At 36.2% G+C, this 17435-nt stretch overlaps 1 pseudogene across 1 annotated transcript; it reads right to left on the bottom strand.

Annotated features, from left to right (window-relative positions):
* Positions 1 to 971: 971 nt before the first annotated feature.
* LOC308505979 (translationally-controlled tumor protein-like) lies at positions 972 to 1494 on the bottom strand (annotated as a pseudogene). Its single transcript has one exon. The product of its transcript is annotated as a translationally-controlled tumor protein-like (transcript).
* Positions 1495 to 17435: the final 15941 nt, after the last annotated feature.

Genomic DNA, 17435 nt, shown 5'->3' with positions numbered 1-17435 from the left:
TTCTTACCAGGGTCATCACTTAAGAAACTCCTGCTCTTCCCTGTTCATGAAATCTTCTCCCTGACTCTTTTTCACCTGTTTAACTCTCACTGTGATGACATAAGAATTGCCCTGGGAAAGTTGAGCTGTCTTTCAGGAATGGCACATGTCCAACTGTCTCCAGGAAGCCATCCAGGAATATACAATCTACACACCACTCTCTTTAAAATTCCTATTGCACTAAAAATTCCTAACAGTCCTTTAAACACTAAATTGTATAAGATTTGGTTTCCAGCATGGGTACCATCAACCCGACCTTTTTTTATATCTCTTGAAGTTCACTCCTAGCTATCGAATTTCCATTTCAGACATATTTAAATGATTACAAATACATTTCTGACTACTCAGAAACGTACCAACAATAGAGAATAAGTTCTACAATGCCATCAGCTTATTTTATGACACTGTGAAATTCTTATCATAATGGATATAAATATTTATAGTACTGACCAAAGTTGGATTGCCATCTTATCTATCTAAAACCATTGTTTTAGTATTGTTCAGTAAAGCCATATTTATATTATCTTGGTAAGCACAAGCTAGAGACTAAGGTTCTGAGTTTTACAAATGACTGAGAAGCAGTAATATATATGTACAACATTCTGAAAAGCTCCCATCACTCACGTAAAAGTTATTAAAAGATGGTACTTATAAACCAGTTTATGGAAAAATAAGAAAAAAAAAATTTTGAGTTTCAATGCATTTTATTTCTGACAACATACATGGTATGTTTTTCTTAAAAAAAAAAAAAGAAAGAAAAGAAAAGAATAGAAAAGAAAATGCCTCAGCTCCAAAGCAAAGCAATCAAGGTCAAAATAAAGGAAGAGCTTAAGGTAACGTAACATCAGTCCCATTTGTCCTAGTCCTGGTGTGGGGATCAAAAGCAGCAGCCAGTTATGATGACAGGTGATGGATTAAAACAGCCAACCTTGTTAACAATTTTCCATTTCTAAACTATCCTCGAAGAAAATCTTATATAGGGTCACACCATCCTCACGGTAGTTCAGCAGAGCAACTGTGCCATCTGGATTCATGTCTTCACCAAAGAAGAACTGGTAGTTTATGAAATGAGCAGGGATGTGCTTGATTTATTTTGCAGCCCCTGTCATAAAAAGTTTTACTCTTGCTGGTCTCTGTTCTTCAAGTTTCCCTTGATTGATTTCATGTAATCCTTGATGCACTTCTTGTAGGATTCTTTGGTGAAGCTGGTTTCCTGCAAATGATGGTTCATGACAATGTCAATACCAGTGATTACTGTGCTTTTGGTACCTTCGCCTTCCGGGCCTTCAGTGGAGGCATTTCCACCAATGAACGAGTCATCAGTGCCACCCTCTGTTTTACTGACCATCTTCCCCTCCACCTCAAGGCAGAGCCCATCCACCATCTCTCGAATCTTGTAAGAGATATGTAAGAGAATATCTCGTCATGGCTGATGAGATCCCAGTAGATGATCATGATGGCGGCTGGAAGGAGACAGCAACTTAGCAGGAGACTGGAGCAAACACGATGCAGCCAGTGTGAGGCTTTGGGGGGAGAGATGGGAGAGGGTGTAGCAGGGAGGAAAGAATGTTTTTATTTTAAAATGTGATCTGCAATAGACTGGGATGAGCTCAAGGATTTATATATAAGGATATTTGTTGTCAGATTGCACATAAGATTAAAAACTCAAAAACATCATGAATTTGCAAGAAATAGATCCAGTATAAAGCAATATTATACATTCATTAAAAAAATGTTTTAGAAGCATTTTTAATTACATGGCATATATTCAAAACATACTGTTAAATTTTTAAAAGTAGATGGTAGCATTATGTACAGTTTGGTTTCTTATTTATTTTAATGTGTAAAAATCCAAAGCAAAAAATATACATTTTTTAAAAATGTTAACTGTGATTAGCACTTGGAAATGAGTTGTTTTACTTCCTTATTTGTACCTTTCTCCACTTAAAACATTTTTCACAGAGCACATATATTACTTTTATAATTAGAAAGAAAACAGTAAACATTTTTTAAATGATACTTTGTGTTGAAAATACAGTTTGTAAATAAAATTCTGGTTCTAAAGTAAAAGTTTTATTAACAGCAAGAAAAATGGTGAACTAATAAAATTTTCTCTGAGATTAAAAAAAATAAACCAACACTTTGATTTTGTTTTCCAAATACTATTCTGCAATAAATAAGAGAAATCAGGAATTTTTCAGAAGTGGTGATTGAATTCCAGTACTGAGGCAGGGTAAAGTCAAGATGAACTTTGAACATCTTTTTTGATTTTTTTTTTTTACATTTTTACTTTGCATATAATTGCTTTTGTTCTTAATCCCGTGAGCATTACATAGGGAAGTAGCACCTTGCCCAAGGCCCTCTCCCATTTTTGCTGGTCTTAATCCTAGACCTTTCCAAGGCTCAGATAAAAAGCTTCCTTTTCTATGTTGCCTTCCCTGATAAGCAAGAAATACCCCTAAGGTACCAGAGAGCAAGGTGGTGCTCAAAGAATGATGCTGTCATGGCAAAAGGCACACGAGGTATCTTGAAAGGGCTCCCAATAGCCAAATTTGGGACACTTTGAGCAAGAAGATAATTATAGAAATGGACTGCATTCCACAGAATGAAACAAACCCATGAGTCCACAGTGATATAAAGATAGATAATAGATCATGAGATAGATAGACAGATAGATACGTAAGTAGAAGGGAAAGTTCCTCTTTACTGTAAAATTCCCACTAAAAAATGAGCTTTTAATAATTGTACTGTGGTTATATAAAATATTAACATTAGATGATGTTTGATGAAGGATTTCTGGCATTCTTTGTTCTATTTGGCAACTTTATATGCATATTAAATTTTTTCAAGATGAAAAGTTAAAAATCAGGGTAATTTAAATAATAAGCTATGATTATTAAAAAATTAGTATGTCACGATTGTTTAAATTTGAAAAGGAGAAAAGAGAAATATCACAACTCATAGATTCATCACACAAAAGATTCATCGCTGTTGTTTTGCTTTTTAATAAATACAGAGAGTGCCAAAAAATGTATATACATTTTGAGAAGGAAAAAACTATTAAAATTGTAATACTCAGTATATACCGATAACAAAAGATGAGTACAAGTCACGTTTAACTTCTGCAGTTACAAGAGATGCTCAAAGTGGTTACCATCAGTGTAATTTTAATAATTTTCTTTTCCTTTCTTAAATGTATATATGGTTTTTTTGGGTACCCTCTGTATTTTTAAGTTAATACATTTAAAAGCAAGAAGTTATGTATATCTAAAGAGAAAATTATAATGTCTCGTGGGTTTAAAGTATGTGACCCAGAATTTATATACAGGACACTAAATAACCATACTTCTAGTGTTCCGAGTCAGAATTAAATCCACATGTTGAAATACTGTAGGACTGTAGGCAGGTATCATCAGACAAGCCACAGAGGGCCTCTTCTTAATCACTCAGACCAAACTTCTGGCTGAAACCACCATCAGCCGGTCCTATCTAGAGAGCATTAGCAGTAATTTCCATTGGTACCATCAACGCCCCCTACAGGCAAAAACGGCCAATGACAATCACAGTCATGAGATGGTAACAAGAATTCCAACAGCGGAGAAAGAGTGTAAATTACATTTAAATTATGTAAAATTGCTTGATCAAAAACCAAGAATCTTGATCAAAAACCAAAGCATTAGAAGTAATTGCAAGGCATCTACCTGGTAAGGCATCATTACATTAGTTACAAGCAAATAAACAAAGGCAGCTAAATGGACTGTCCTCCATTCACGACCACCAAAACCATAGTTCCTGGTGTGATGCTATTCCCTCCGCCCCCCCCCTTGCTTCCCCACCCCCACATATGAAATAGCAGTTTATAGGTGGACAATGGTGGAAAGCAAGTTTAGAGTTCCGTGTGAGCCAGCAAAAAGTGATCCCATTCTCTCCAGCTGGAACTAGGCTGTTGCTATAGCAACAACCAAATGATGGACAGATTTTTGAATGTGCTGTGTTCTACTGAGATAAGAGCTTCCAGGATATCCACTGAGTATTTTCAAACCTGCTAAAATATGCACACTGTGTAATGATACTAAATGCTATGTTCCAAGATCAATTTTCAATGCCTTTCTTTTAAAATTGAAATGATAGACAACCTGAACTATCTTTAGTTCTAAATAACCATTTGCACTACCATTTTTATTCAGTAGCAAGCCAAGTCAAAACTTTCATTCTTTGTGCAGCTCTGTTTGTTTGTTTTAAGGAAGATTGGATTGAATTAATGAAAAAGTATAGTGCCTACTAGATAACAGTAACTTCTTTCTGAGATGACTTTAATGCCAGGAGTTGGATAGGGACTAAGAAATCAGCATGGCAAAAACACAGTAAAGTGCTTTTGGCCTTCGCTCGCTGTATTCGTTTGACTCATTCTCTTAAGAAAATATTGTATCCATAAAGTAATCTCATTTTGCTTGAAATAGGAATGAATAATGCTCATACTACAGTAGCATTTCTAGGCTATCAAGATTCACTGCTCTGAGCTTTATGCAAAATACTCTTGATTTCAATACACCTAAAACGCTTTTGATACCCAACATTAGAAAAAATGCGGTGAGGTGCTTAGAACTGCTGGAATTTGGAACAAGTGCTTCCTCAGATCACTGCCTAGCAAAGACCCTAGTAATGCCTGAAGGAATAATCCTAAAATCCAGGCAAACACTTTAGTGTATTTATAATTATAATTTGATTTTTTAAATTGAATGTGGATTGGCTTTACTAGGAACCTTAGGCTAAAATTATCTGTCCTGAGACAAAGACAGTCAGACTGATGGTCTTACATCAACTTTATTGAAGCACCTTATACTCAGAGAGAGAGAAGCACCCATGTCGTTGTCGCGTCCTGCACAACACAAGCGAGTGGGAAAGGACGAGGGAGGCGGCGAGGGTTAAGGTTTATTAAAGAAAGAGACAAGAGACACTGAATGCAAAGAAACCACAGAGGACCAAGGGACTCACAGCCTTAAGAGACTGGAGCCCCGAATCGGGTCGTCGTGGGTATTTATTGATTTTTTACAATAGGCATCACATGATTCTGGGCAGGGTCTGCAAAACTCTGACACCACCAATACAATTAGCATATTTCCAATCACCCAATCATTTTGTCCCAAAGCAACCTGTACATGTCGTCCCCACATGACCAAGGTGCGGTGTGTGTGATCCCTGGGGGAGCGGATCTCTCAAAGCAATTATCCCATGAGGTCAGCGCAGAGCAAGCTGGTTTCGCTCAATTAGTGTTCCTTGCACAATAGGGTGCCGGACATCTGAAGCATGCGTCAGCAGCTTCTCAGAAAGTGTTGGAGGATGGGCACACCTCACAACTTAAGGTTAACTCATGGGGGTCCCTGGGGTCCCGCCTGGCTTAAGTTGTCCCTCCCTTGAGGGATCTTACTCATCTTTGGCTGCAGACCCAGCATGTTGGGACCATGAGAGAGAACTTATAAAACTCAACCCCTAAAGGGAAAACCCCACAACCCTCTTTCCCTAAGGAAAGGGTGGAAGGGACAGACGGTTAGGATGCTGTGTGACAACAGTCGTAATCAGCTCAATTAATTTTCACCAAAATAACACGCCTGTGTAACCAGCACCTGGATCGAGAAACAGAATACTATAAAGACCACAAAGTCACCTTCCTGCTCCTCCCAGGCATTATCCCACAAACACAGCAACCATACCCCGACCCCATAGATTAGTTCTGCCTGTTTCTGAGCTATATCTGAATGGAATCACACAGTGTATACTGTCCGGCTCATTTAACTCAACTTTATGTTTGTGCGATCCATCCATACTGTTGCTCGTAATGACAGTTTGTTCATTCTCATCTCTGTATAGAATTTTATCTGTGGTTCCATTCAAAAGATCTGGATCTACTGTAACATGGTCAATTCTAGGAAATACTTACAATTTTCAAAATGACTTCAATGCTGAAAATCCAAAGGGGTAAGAGTTGGGAGATCCAAATGTCATTTTCCTTGAAAAATTGAGTGATCATACCCATTTTATTTCTTTAATGGAAGTTAGGGTAAACATCAGACATGATTGCCTTTGAGTACTGAAAAGCATTGAGAAATGGCATTTTTTAAATATACCCTAGTTTTTTGTGTTCCAATCCCAAATATTTTTTCCACTTCTGAAACCCATCCTGAGATTTGGTGGATTGTTTCAGATAGGTGATCATTTGATTTCATCTTTTTCTGTCTGAAAGGTCTAAAATGATTTTTGGAAAGGAAAGGAATTACATTGCCAGCATGGATATTTTCAAATATATGACCAGTCAGAAGAGGCAAAATTCTATGCTTCTGTACCAGTAGTATATTTTTTAAAATGTCCCCATTTTTGAAATTGTTGTTGTTGGGATTGCCAAGGGATCATTTGCAGAAGCTCTAGTGTAAATGTATTATTTTGAGAGCCTACAACATCTTACCCAAAGCACAACTCTAAATTTAGATTGCTTTCTTGGAGATTGCTTCCACAAATTTTCTCATATCAACCAAATGAGGAAAACTTAAGACGGTCAATGATTCATTCAAACACATAATATTCTCAAGTTCATTTCCTTGAAGAAAAATGTGACCTCTGTTTTTAAAGACAAATATAGACCAAGGCTTAAAAGTTAAAATCAATTCTGATTTTTACACTATGCTGCATTAACTAATGAAGCAAATGCAGGCTGCTTTTTTTTTTTTTTTTTTTTTTTAAGAATTTTAGGAGCTTTAGTGGCCAAGGAGTAAGAAACTAGGTGAATATTTAATCTTACATTTACTCCAAAAGATTTGAAAAAAATAGGTTAGAACATTCAATAAACTAGAAGTGTGTCTTTTTAGCCAATAGTTGTTCCTCTACTCCTTATCCAGGTTTCCCTATTGATATCTTCAGAGAAAATACTTTGTGGTAAAAGAAGAGAGCAAGATCTAAATTGATTTCAGATGAAAACTTCACTTGTATACACACATGCACACACTCCTACACACACAGACACACACACTTGTGGTTTTGTGTGTATACATGAAACATGAAATTTAAAACAGATCTGCTGTTAGGATTGCCCAGTTGGTCAAGAAGGGGCCAAAATCAACCTTGATATCCTGGTCTGCAGGGATCAATTTGCCCACGAGGTCAAGACTAACAATGAGCCCTCCATTTCTCTCTGCATCTCAGTTTCATTTTATATATAACTAAAAAAAAAATGACTATATAGTTTAACATACTTTGATTCTTCTTTAGAAATAAATCAAATTGTGAGAGGCAGGAAGGAGGTCAGAGCAGAGGCCGGGAACTCAGTGATTACAGTTAAAGGATGTGGGAGGTCTGGCCGACCAGTGGCAGGGCAGGAATAAATAATTAGCTCTCTGGGGATTTCAGGAAAGGCCTCAGGATCTAGGAACAGTAATAAATATACAGAAATGTGCCATCTCCTAGTGCCCTTGAACTTCCTGCTGACATGTGTGGGAGACAGAACATCAGGGAGCAGTGTCCACTCCAAATCGAGGCGAATTCAGAGGACATGCCTCAGCAAACCATGTGGCACCTCACCCACTTCAGAGAAGAATATGGAATTTGGATTTTTTTAAATGAACTTTTTTTATTTTAAAGTAGTTTCAGATTTACATAAATAATACAAAGATACTACAGAGATTTCCCATATGTCCCCACCAATTTCCTTTATTATTAACATCATATGTTATCGTGGTCCATTTGGCACAATTAATGACCCAATATTGATACATTATTATTAATTAAAATCCAAACTTCATTCAAAATTCCTTAGTTTTTACTTAATGTGATTTTTTTCTGTTCAAGAACCCCATCCAGAAGACCACTTTACATTTAGTCTACTTAAAGTCCTTCTGGCTGTGACAGTTTCTCAGAATTTGCCTTGTTTTATGATGACGACAGTTTTTTGAGGAGTGCCAGTCAGGTATTTTGTAGAATGTCCCTCAGTAAGGCTCTATCTAATGTATTTTTGGGTTTTGTTTGTTTGGTTTGGTTTTTGTCCTCAGATAGAGGATGTGTCAGATATTAAATTGAAAAGAATAAGGAACAGATATTACACTTAATGTTATCCAAAAAGCCAAGACACAAACGTTTTTCCAATGGTTCGAGTTGGGTGATGGATTTGAGAGTGAGACAATAAAGGAACAGTGCTATTCTCACACATGCTGTCTGCCTGATTTATCACTGTTGAGCTTAACCTTGGTGTTAACCAAAGTAATGGCCGTCAGATTTCTCCACTGTGAAGTTGCTCTTTTTCCCCTTTTCATACTAATACTATAATCTTTGGAAGGAAGTCACTACGTACAGCCCACACTAAAGGTGGGGAGTTCAGCTCTGTCTCCTTGAAGGAGAAGTGTCTACATAAATTATTTGAAATACTCTGCATAGGAGATTTGTCTCTTTGCTCCCATTTATTTACCCAGTCATTTATATTAATATGGACCCATGAATATTTATTTTATACTTTGAGTTATAATCCAATGCTACTTAATTTTCTTGCTCAAATTATTTCAACTTTGGTCATTAGCAGCTCTTTCAGTTAGCTCCTGCGTCCCTTTGACATACCACCATCATCGTGGGGTGTTTTGTTTTTGAGAACATCCTAATTTTCTGGAATTTGGATTTTGGCTAATGTTTTGCTCCTTAGCTCTTTGTTCTGGTTAACTTTGAAGTTATCCAGATAATGTTTACACTTAGATATTTTCTATTTCACTGAGATATGAAGGAACAATATATGGCATTGCTTTCTAATAGCCTTAGCCCTAAGGCTGTGGTCTGGTTACCTGTCACATGTTCCTATGGTCTTAAAGATATATCTCTTTTCAACTCTGGGAAAGATTTTTAAATGTGTTTGATAAATATTATCCTCACATGTTCTTTGTGCTGTCTTTCTGAAACTCTTATTAGTTGGACAGCCTTCTGAATTGATCCTCTTGAGTTTCAAATCTTTTCTCTTTTTCATTTTCTTGTCTTCCTGTTCTACAGTCAAAGGGACTTCCTTATCCTTGTTTCCCCACTCTTTTAACAAATATACAATCTGTTGCTCTTTCATGGCATTCAGTTCCTGTTTCTTATTTTATGGATGCAAATCCTTAAAATCTTTCTACAGATAATAACTAGAGCTTTTAAAAGTTTTCTTCATTACTTGATGTACATCTGTTTCTACAGTGTCTTTTTTCTAGGTTTGGTGTAATTTATTTCAGCATTAATTACTCTTTAAATGTTTTGCTCATATTTTAGAATGTGGAAATAGGAAGGAAACCTGGAAGCTCTTTGCATGTGAACAAGGCTTTCTACCTTCAGGCCTAATTTTATGTTTCAGAAGCAAGTGGCTCTTACGAGTTGGAATCTCTAAATAGGAACACTAGCAACCCTCCTAGCTATCCTAATTTATTCCAGAGTGTCAATCCAATTATTTTAGAGAAGAATCATCAGCTGTATTATATGTAGCTTAGCATTTGGTGTAGGCAGAGAAGGTTGTAAACTATTAAAGAGTCTCTAGTTGGTATGTTTTCAGCCCAAGTGATCATTTCTGTCCTCTGATCTCTAATCAATGGCCTCTGTGTTTCCAACAACAGATTCTCCATTTAGGGCAGGACAGTTTCTCTCAGCAGCACTTGCTCAATGTGGATTTACTGTACAGCTCCTTCACTTCACAAGCTCTGGAATTTATCCACAGAATAAATGCTTAGAATTTGAATTGTTAGGATCAAGTACATATGAGTTTGTAGTTTTGATAAGTAGTGATAGTTTTGCCTAAAAAAAGATGGTTTCAGTCTACATTCCCATAGGCAAATGATGGGCCTCTCCAAAACATGTTGTCAAGGTTTTGGAATTTAGCCAGTCTGATCAGTGAAAATAATATTGCAGTCTGATTACACTTACATATATCTTATTATGAATGAGGTTGAACACCTTATTTAGGAATTCCTTGCATTACTTTTCCGTGAACAATCTCTTCAATTATTTGCCTGAGTACTCTGTTGGGCCTTTGTCTTATTAAATTATAGAAACTCTTCATATTAGGTTGGTGCAAAAGTAATTGCGGTTTTTGCAATTATTTTTAATCTTTTAAACCACAATTACTTTTGCACCAACCTCATACATTACAGATATTAAGAATCTGAGTATGTTATAAATTGCAAATACTTTTTCAGCCATGTTGCAGTTTGTCTTTTGACAGAATTAATGATTTTTTCCAAGAAAAAGGTTTTCTTTTAACTTTTATGTAGTAAAATGTATCCTTAATTGCCTTAATAGCTTTGGAATGTGCTTCATAGGTAGAAGAAGAACCTTGCCTCCTCTGGAGTAATAAATTGATTATCTCATAAATCTTCTAAAATATTTTATAATTTCACATTTTAATATTTAAGTCTTTGGTCCACTTGGGCTGTGTCCTTGAGCTCAGAGTGAGTCATCTACTATTGATTATATAACTGATTTACAATATTTGGTGTGTTTTCTTTGGGAGAATACATTTCCCGGCTCTCTTGACATCCTCTTATATCATGTGACCTGCTTTAGCCAATGAAATGTGAACTGAAGTAGTATATATAACATCTGGACAGGAGCTTTAAGAGATAGTGCATACTCTGTTCTGTTCTCTCTTTTCTCTTCTGCAGAACAATAGCAATGTATCAGATAGAGGTTGTAATTCCAGAAGGAGAATGATGACAACTGGAGCAGAGTGCAAATCTCCCCGTAATGGATAAGTAACATTAGTGAGAAATAAACCATTGTTAGATTAAATTAAGCCACTAAGATTTAAGTGTCCTTTTTACTGCAGTATGACCTAAATTCTATTTCTAATGTAGAATTAACTTCAATTTTTTTCCAGATGCCTGTCCAGTCATAATATTCCAAATTGTTAAATATTTATCATATTTACCATATGCAAAATTTGCATTAGAATAAATTTCTGGATCTTTTTTCTGTTTTCTGTGTTTTCCATTGGTCTGTCTAGTCATACAATACCTCACTGGTTTAATTTATCTGTCTGTATAGTATCTTTTGTATCTGCTAAGAGTAATTCTTGCCCATTGTTCTTCTATTTCTGTTTTCTTCACTATTCTTCCTTAAATTTTTTTCAACATGTGTTTTTCTTGTCTTTCTCAGCGTTATATACAATTGCCACTAAATATGTCAGTTTTAAAATTTCTTCTTTGACTCCAACTATTACAAATAAGGTAGTATTTTTTCTCAATTTCTTCCCTCTTTTCCCTTTTAATGGGATTTGCATCATTTCTGCATTACTAAGTTATTTAGTATCCACATTGTATGAGTATTGGTTTTACTGTTAAATATGCAATACTTACTTAAGTCCTTTTATTGTGGTTTCTCTTAACATCTCTTCATTAACTAAAAAGAACTTCCTTAGATGACCTAATAGGAACAATGTTTTCCTGAGTTTGCACAAGTTCAAAATGTTTTGTCTTTATTCCTTACAGCTGAAGAACATTTTGACTGATTATAAAATCCTTAGCTCACTTTTTTTATTTCTTGGATGTCTTTGACATATTGCAAAATTTGTTGTGGAAAAAAAAAAAAAACAAACAAAAAAGCTTGATTCCCCCCATGTCTTATTTTGCCCAGCTGCATTAAAATGTCTTTCTCTACCCTTGAGATCCAATAGTTTTACTAGAAAATGTCTGAGGTTGATTATTTGGGCTAAATATAATGTGGGACTTGGCATACTTCTTAAGTGCAGATTCAAGTTGTCTTTTAATTCAAGGGAAAATATTAATGTTTTATATATTTGAATACATTTTTTAGTTCTGTTATTTTTATTTTCTTCTTCAGCAATTCACCTATGGATCTCTTTTGCCTGTCATCTATATTTATTTTTCTCTTTCTGATCTTTTCCTTTTATTTTGATAAAATTTCCAGCATGCAGAAAAGTTGCAGGAACAGTAGAAAGTACTCTCATTTTTCCTTTACCCAGATTCATCAATTGTTTATATTTTTCTTTATTGGTCTTATGAGGTATGCATGCTCTCTCACTTTCTCTCTCTCTCTCTACTCACACACACACAGTCACATGTACATGTATTTTTTTAACCAATTGAGAGTAGGTTGTAGGCATTGCACCCTTTTACCCTAAACATGTTAGTATATTCCCAAACAATAGGTTATTTTTTAATATACACGTAACCACAGAATTTTTTTTCAGATTTAGGAAATTTAGTATTGATACAATACTATTATCTAATTCACAGTCTCTATTCATTTTTTTTTTTTGGTGGTTGCCTAGCCAACTTCTCTTTCCTTTGTTCTGCCTCTTCTTGCATGTCTATTCAAATTTTAATTGTCTTAATAATGTCTGTCATAGAGAGTCTCCCCACCCCCACCTTCAGTCCATGGTTTAATAAAGGGTCTCACATTATATGTAATTATCATGTCTCTTTAGGCTCCTTTAATCTGATACATTCTTTACACTTTGGAGTTTTTTAATGACTTTGCCCAGTTGTTTGGTAAAATATCACTCAATGTGTGTAACTGGATGTTTTGTCATGATTAGTTGCAAATTGTACGTTTTGGGCAGAAATACCACAGAAGTGATGTTGTAATCTACCCAGTGAATCATACCAAGAGGTACTTGACCTTGGTGTGTTGAAGTCTTTATTTTAATCACTTGGGGAATACTGTCATGCACAGTTTAACGACAGGGATGCATTCTAAGAAATGTGTTGCTAGACGATTTTGTCACTGTGCAAACCTCATAGAGTGCATGTACGTAAACCTAGATGGTCTAGCCTACTACACACCTGGCTCTACGGGACAGCATGTTACTGTACTGAATACTGTAAGCAATGGTAATACAGTGGTAAGTATTTATGAATCTGAACATACCTAAATATAGTAAAGGTACAGTGAAAGTACAAAGTAAAGATAAAAAATGGTATACCTGTATGGGGCACTTACCATGAATAGAGCTCTCAGGACTAGAAGTTGCTCCAGGTGAGTCGTGAGTGAGAGGTGAGTGAGGGTGAAGGCCTAGGACATGACTGCCATGACTGTAGACTTTATAAATGCAATACACTAGGCTACACTAAATTTATAAAACAACATGAGATTAAATCAAGCACAAGAGAAAATGATGCCATCAAGGGACATGGTAAACATGAGATGTATGAGGCTGCTGCTGGCAAACGTTTTTATAAGTAGAAAGAGTACACTGTAAAATAACAATAAAAAGTATAGTGTAGTGAATATATAAACCAGTAACCGTCTTTTGTTATCATTATCAAATATCATGTACTATACATAATTGTATTGCTATACTTTTATATGACCGGCAGCGAAATAGGTGTGTTTCTACCAGCATCACCATAAAATAGTGAGTAATGCATTGTGCTAACCTTAGGATGACTATGACATCACTAGGCAATGGCAGGTTTTCAGCTCCATTATAATCTTTCTTTTTAAGTGTTTGCTCTATGCCAGTCACCAGAGTATCACTTTTAAGAAATTATCTCAAGTAAATACAAATTCAGGTGAAAATATAGAAGAAAACCTATAACGGAAATTGTCCAGTCAGATGAATACAGGATCTACATATATTCAGAACATAAGGTTATTGAGTTTGCAAAAGCCAAACAGGACTTATCAGAGGAGGTTTATTTTATGGGCACACTGTGGTACATGCATCCGTAGTTGAGGGAAATATCATGTAGCACATGACTCTACGGTGTCTACAAGGTTTCTCTGCTGTAAAGCTACTACTTTTCTCCTTTGTAACTAATAAATATCTTATCGGGAGGCACTTTGATGGAAACAGGAGACTTACATAGTCTCAAACTTTCACCTACTGGTTTTGGCCTGAATCAATTATTTCTTCAACAATTGTATGACAGTGATTTCCTAACTCCATCCTTCTCTCTACTTTTCTTTGTTGGTTTTCTATAGTAAGAGGGAGGTTTATTTATTTATTTATTTATTTATTTATTTATTTATTTATTTATATCAGCAATGACTTATTGATTCTCATTTTATTCAATGGCCAATAATTTTTTTCTATCGTTATCTGTTGTGATGCTCAAATTGTCCCAGAATAGACCAGTGGAAATGTCTTTGTCAGTTGGCTCCTGGTGACTTCTGGCATGTTTCCATCATCCTTTGTTTACCTTTTTATTTCTCACCACAAAAGGATGTTCTGTTACTCATCTTGCAGTTTCCTTGCTACAACCCTAGAATCAGTCATTTCGCCAAGGAAACCATTTCCCCAAGCCATTTTATTAGAGAATGGTATTTATTATAGAACCCAAATTCTGGGTACTCATTGGTACTGAGGCATATAGTTCCTTCAGCAAGGAGAGCTAAGAAATATATGATTTCACACGTGTGTGTGTGTCTGTGTGTGTGTGTGTGTAATCATGAAATTATACAGATCCCTCAATTCCATTACATATCACAGAGTTCATTTTATCTTTACCCTCTCTGTACTTGTAATTCAGTTCTCTAACAGGAAAGGAGAAACTTGAGGCCAATTACCTCAATATAGTTATTTATTCACTCAATCCTAAAATACCTAGAGTAATATCAGGATTTCTAACCCATATGACTATGAAAACTAAAGCTTCTAATTAGAATTCGATATGTGTATACTAATTTTATCTTTAGTCTGAGATACATACTCAAAATACCATGTTCAAAAGATATTTGGGCTAGTTTCTCTCTCTCACACACACACTAATATTTTTAACATTTTTTTCCTCATTTTTCTTTGTTTTTTTCACTTCTTCATGTCATTGATTTTTATTTTTATTTTTTTTTATTAGTGTTTATTTGTTCTTCTACTCCATTTAGTTTCATCCTCATTTTGGTGATGGTTTGTTGTTTCAATCATATTTCTACCCTGAGCTGTATCAGGCTGTGTTTGATATCCCCCTACTGTCTTACAACTCTTTCCTGAGTTCTCACATTTCTGCTTCACTATATACCTTTTCAAATGGTATTCCTTTTAAATTAATGAAAATTTTTACAATTTTCACTTCCTCCAAAGCCAGAATTTTCTGGAGAATCCACTTCCTCTGTTGGTAATCTTGCTGCTCTTTCCTTCCCGTTCTTTTATAGCATCTTTTTATGGATGTTGTATATAAAAATGTTCTAGCTCCTTTTCTATCACACTAGCCACAGGACTGGGAATTTTGGAGCCAGCTGTCTGCAGGAGGTTTCTGTAGGAGGAGTGAAGCCTGCCTCAGTTCCCAGACTGGCTGGTTCCCACAAAGCACGTTGTCCCTGCTCCTTCACGGCCACACGCAACTGTTTCCTATGAAATTGTTGCTTCTACATGTGTCCATCTCCTCTGCTTTTGTTTACCATGTCGCCCCATTTCCATACTATTTTCTCACAAGTTTTCCATCAGGTGGGAAGCCACACTTTCTCATACTTTACATTTGTTAGCACTTTTGAAGATTTGTTGCTGGTGGGTTCTGTTATTGAGAGCTTTCACAAAAAGATGTTACATCTGTAGTTTTGGTCTCATAAAGATTGTTTTCTTAAGACCCTGACCTCTAATTTCTACAGCTGCCTACTGCCGAGAGCTAGTTGCTATTTTCCCAAAGAACTAACTGAAATGCATTCAATGGATTCATCTACAACAGTGCCAGGTACCGGGATAAGAGCAGGTCTTATATTAATTTTTGCGCCAAAAGACGCATTAGAGCTGATGGTCCGGCTAGGTCTTATTTTTGGGGAAACACGGTATAGTTTTAAGGACGGAAGTGTTGCAAATTTTCTCAGCCTTTTTAGTCAGAAAGGAGAGCCTGAAGCATAGGCTTCTGTGGTACTGCTTATTAGGAAGTGTGATCTCATGGGTCAGCTGTGAGAGAAAGGAAAAAGAAAACAGGAAATGCGGAAGAGAGAAAGCAGGCATGCCAGACAGAGCTGGCCAGACTTCACATTAACAATGCCTGACTCTTCATTTGTCCATGATTGTCCTTGGAGAGGTCCTTTATGGTCCTGTATCACTTATTACAATCTGTTAAGGGAAGGACAGGGTAAAAATAATCCACTGGCTCTCCTGTCCCATTGAGTAAAGGTTTAATCTACTGGATATTAATTTTCTCACACTTCCAAGTTGCAACATGTGTGAGCACCAAGGTGAGACCTTGACTCTTACAGCCCAGAGTCAACAGGAAAGCCCTGCTAACTGTTGCAGGTGGGCAAGCAGAAGTCACTGTCAGATGGTGGCCACTGGAAGTCATTTGTTCAGACTTAGCTTGGTCTATGTTCTGGTTCACCAGACAGTCTCCCAGTTTAGTTCTATAGTCACAATGTAATTATTTAAATTACCTCTTTTTAGTCCAAAAACTGTTTTGGATTGGATGACAAATTACATGGTTAATGGCTGAGCCAGGAACAACTGGCTAAAAGTCCCGCAGACAGGTGAGTCTGAGAAGACCTAGAGTGGCATCCAAAAAGTGTCTGATACACAGTCTAGAACGTTTTCCTGGATATTTCCTACCTTCAAGCATGCTAGCCAGTCAGTCAATCTCTCTGAGAAGATGAGAATGGCTTCTTTCTTTGTTCAGAAATGATAATCTTGATGGTCTGGTGGGGACCTAAGGCTTTTCACTACATGTCTGTTAATATCTTCAGATATTCATGCAAATAAAATGGCAAAATGCAAGGCGGAAGTGAGGTGGGTAGGGCGGGGGGGGGGCTGACCTGATATCCCATAAGAAGGTAATGAGAAGCTTATGCAGATGAGATATTCAATATGACTTTAGAAAGATAAATGTGTGGGAAGTGTAGTATTCAACCAAAGAAGTATCGGCTGTCAGAATCATTTTAATGGTGACATGCATTGAGTAAGTTTAATTAACTAGCCCATATGTACTATTAAAAAAGGTCTTTGCTCCCAGCTACTTCAAGAAAATACATGCAATTTGGAAATTGTTACAGGGTGCTAAATGCAGCCAAGTCTAGAAAGAACATTATCAAGCAAAATTTATCTTCCTAAACAATCTCGAAACATTTTCAAGCAACCCAGACATAGTATCCAATGCACTGTTCTGCTCATTGTAATTTTGGCTTTAACGGTAAAAGCTAATGAATATGTTGAAAACCCCAATGAAACACCAGAGGTAAAAGCAATTCATTTTAATTCTGCATTGTCCGAGCATATCTTGTGAGCTGGTCACAAGCATCCGAAAGGCAGATCAATATGCGAATCTCAAAGCAATGGGCAAGATTTCTCAAAATGTTTCTCTCCCTCAGACTTCAATTTGCATTTAAAAGCAAAAAAAAAATAATTTCCAAAAGAGTTGGTCACCACACCAGCAAGGAAAAGGATACCAAGAGAAACATTAGCTATTAACTGCCAAAAAAGCTCTTTGCTGAAGCACAAAAGAGAGAGGTGGGAT

This window comes from Rhinolophus hipposideros, assembly GCF_964194185.1.
Source record: "Rhinolophus hipposideros genome assembly, chromosome: 12".
Lineage (NCBI taxonomy): Eukaryota > Metazoa > Chordata > Mammalia > Chiroptera > Rhinolophidae > Rhinolophus > Rhinolophus hipposideros.
The sequence above is the reverse complement of the archived record's forward strand: the minus strand, read 5'-3'. Positions and strand labels throughout refer to the sequence as shown.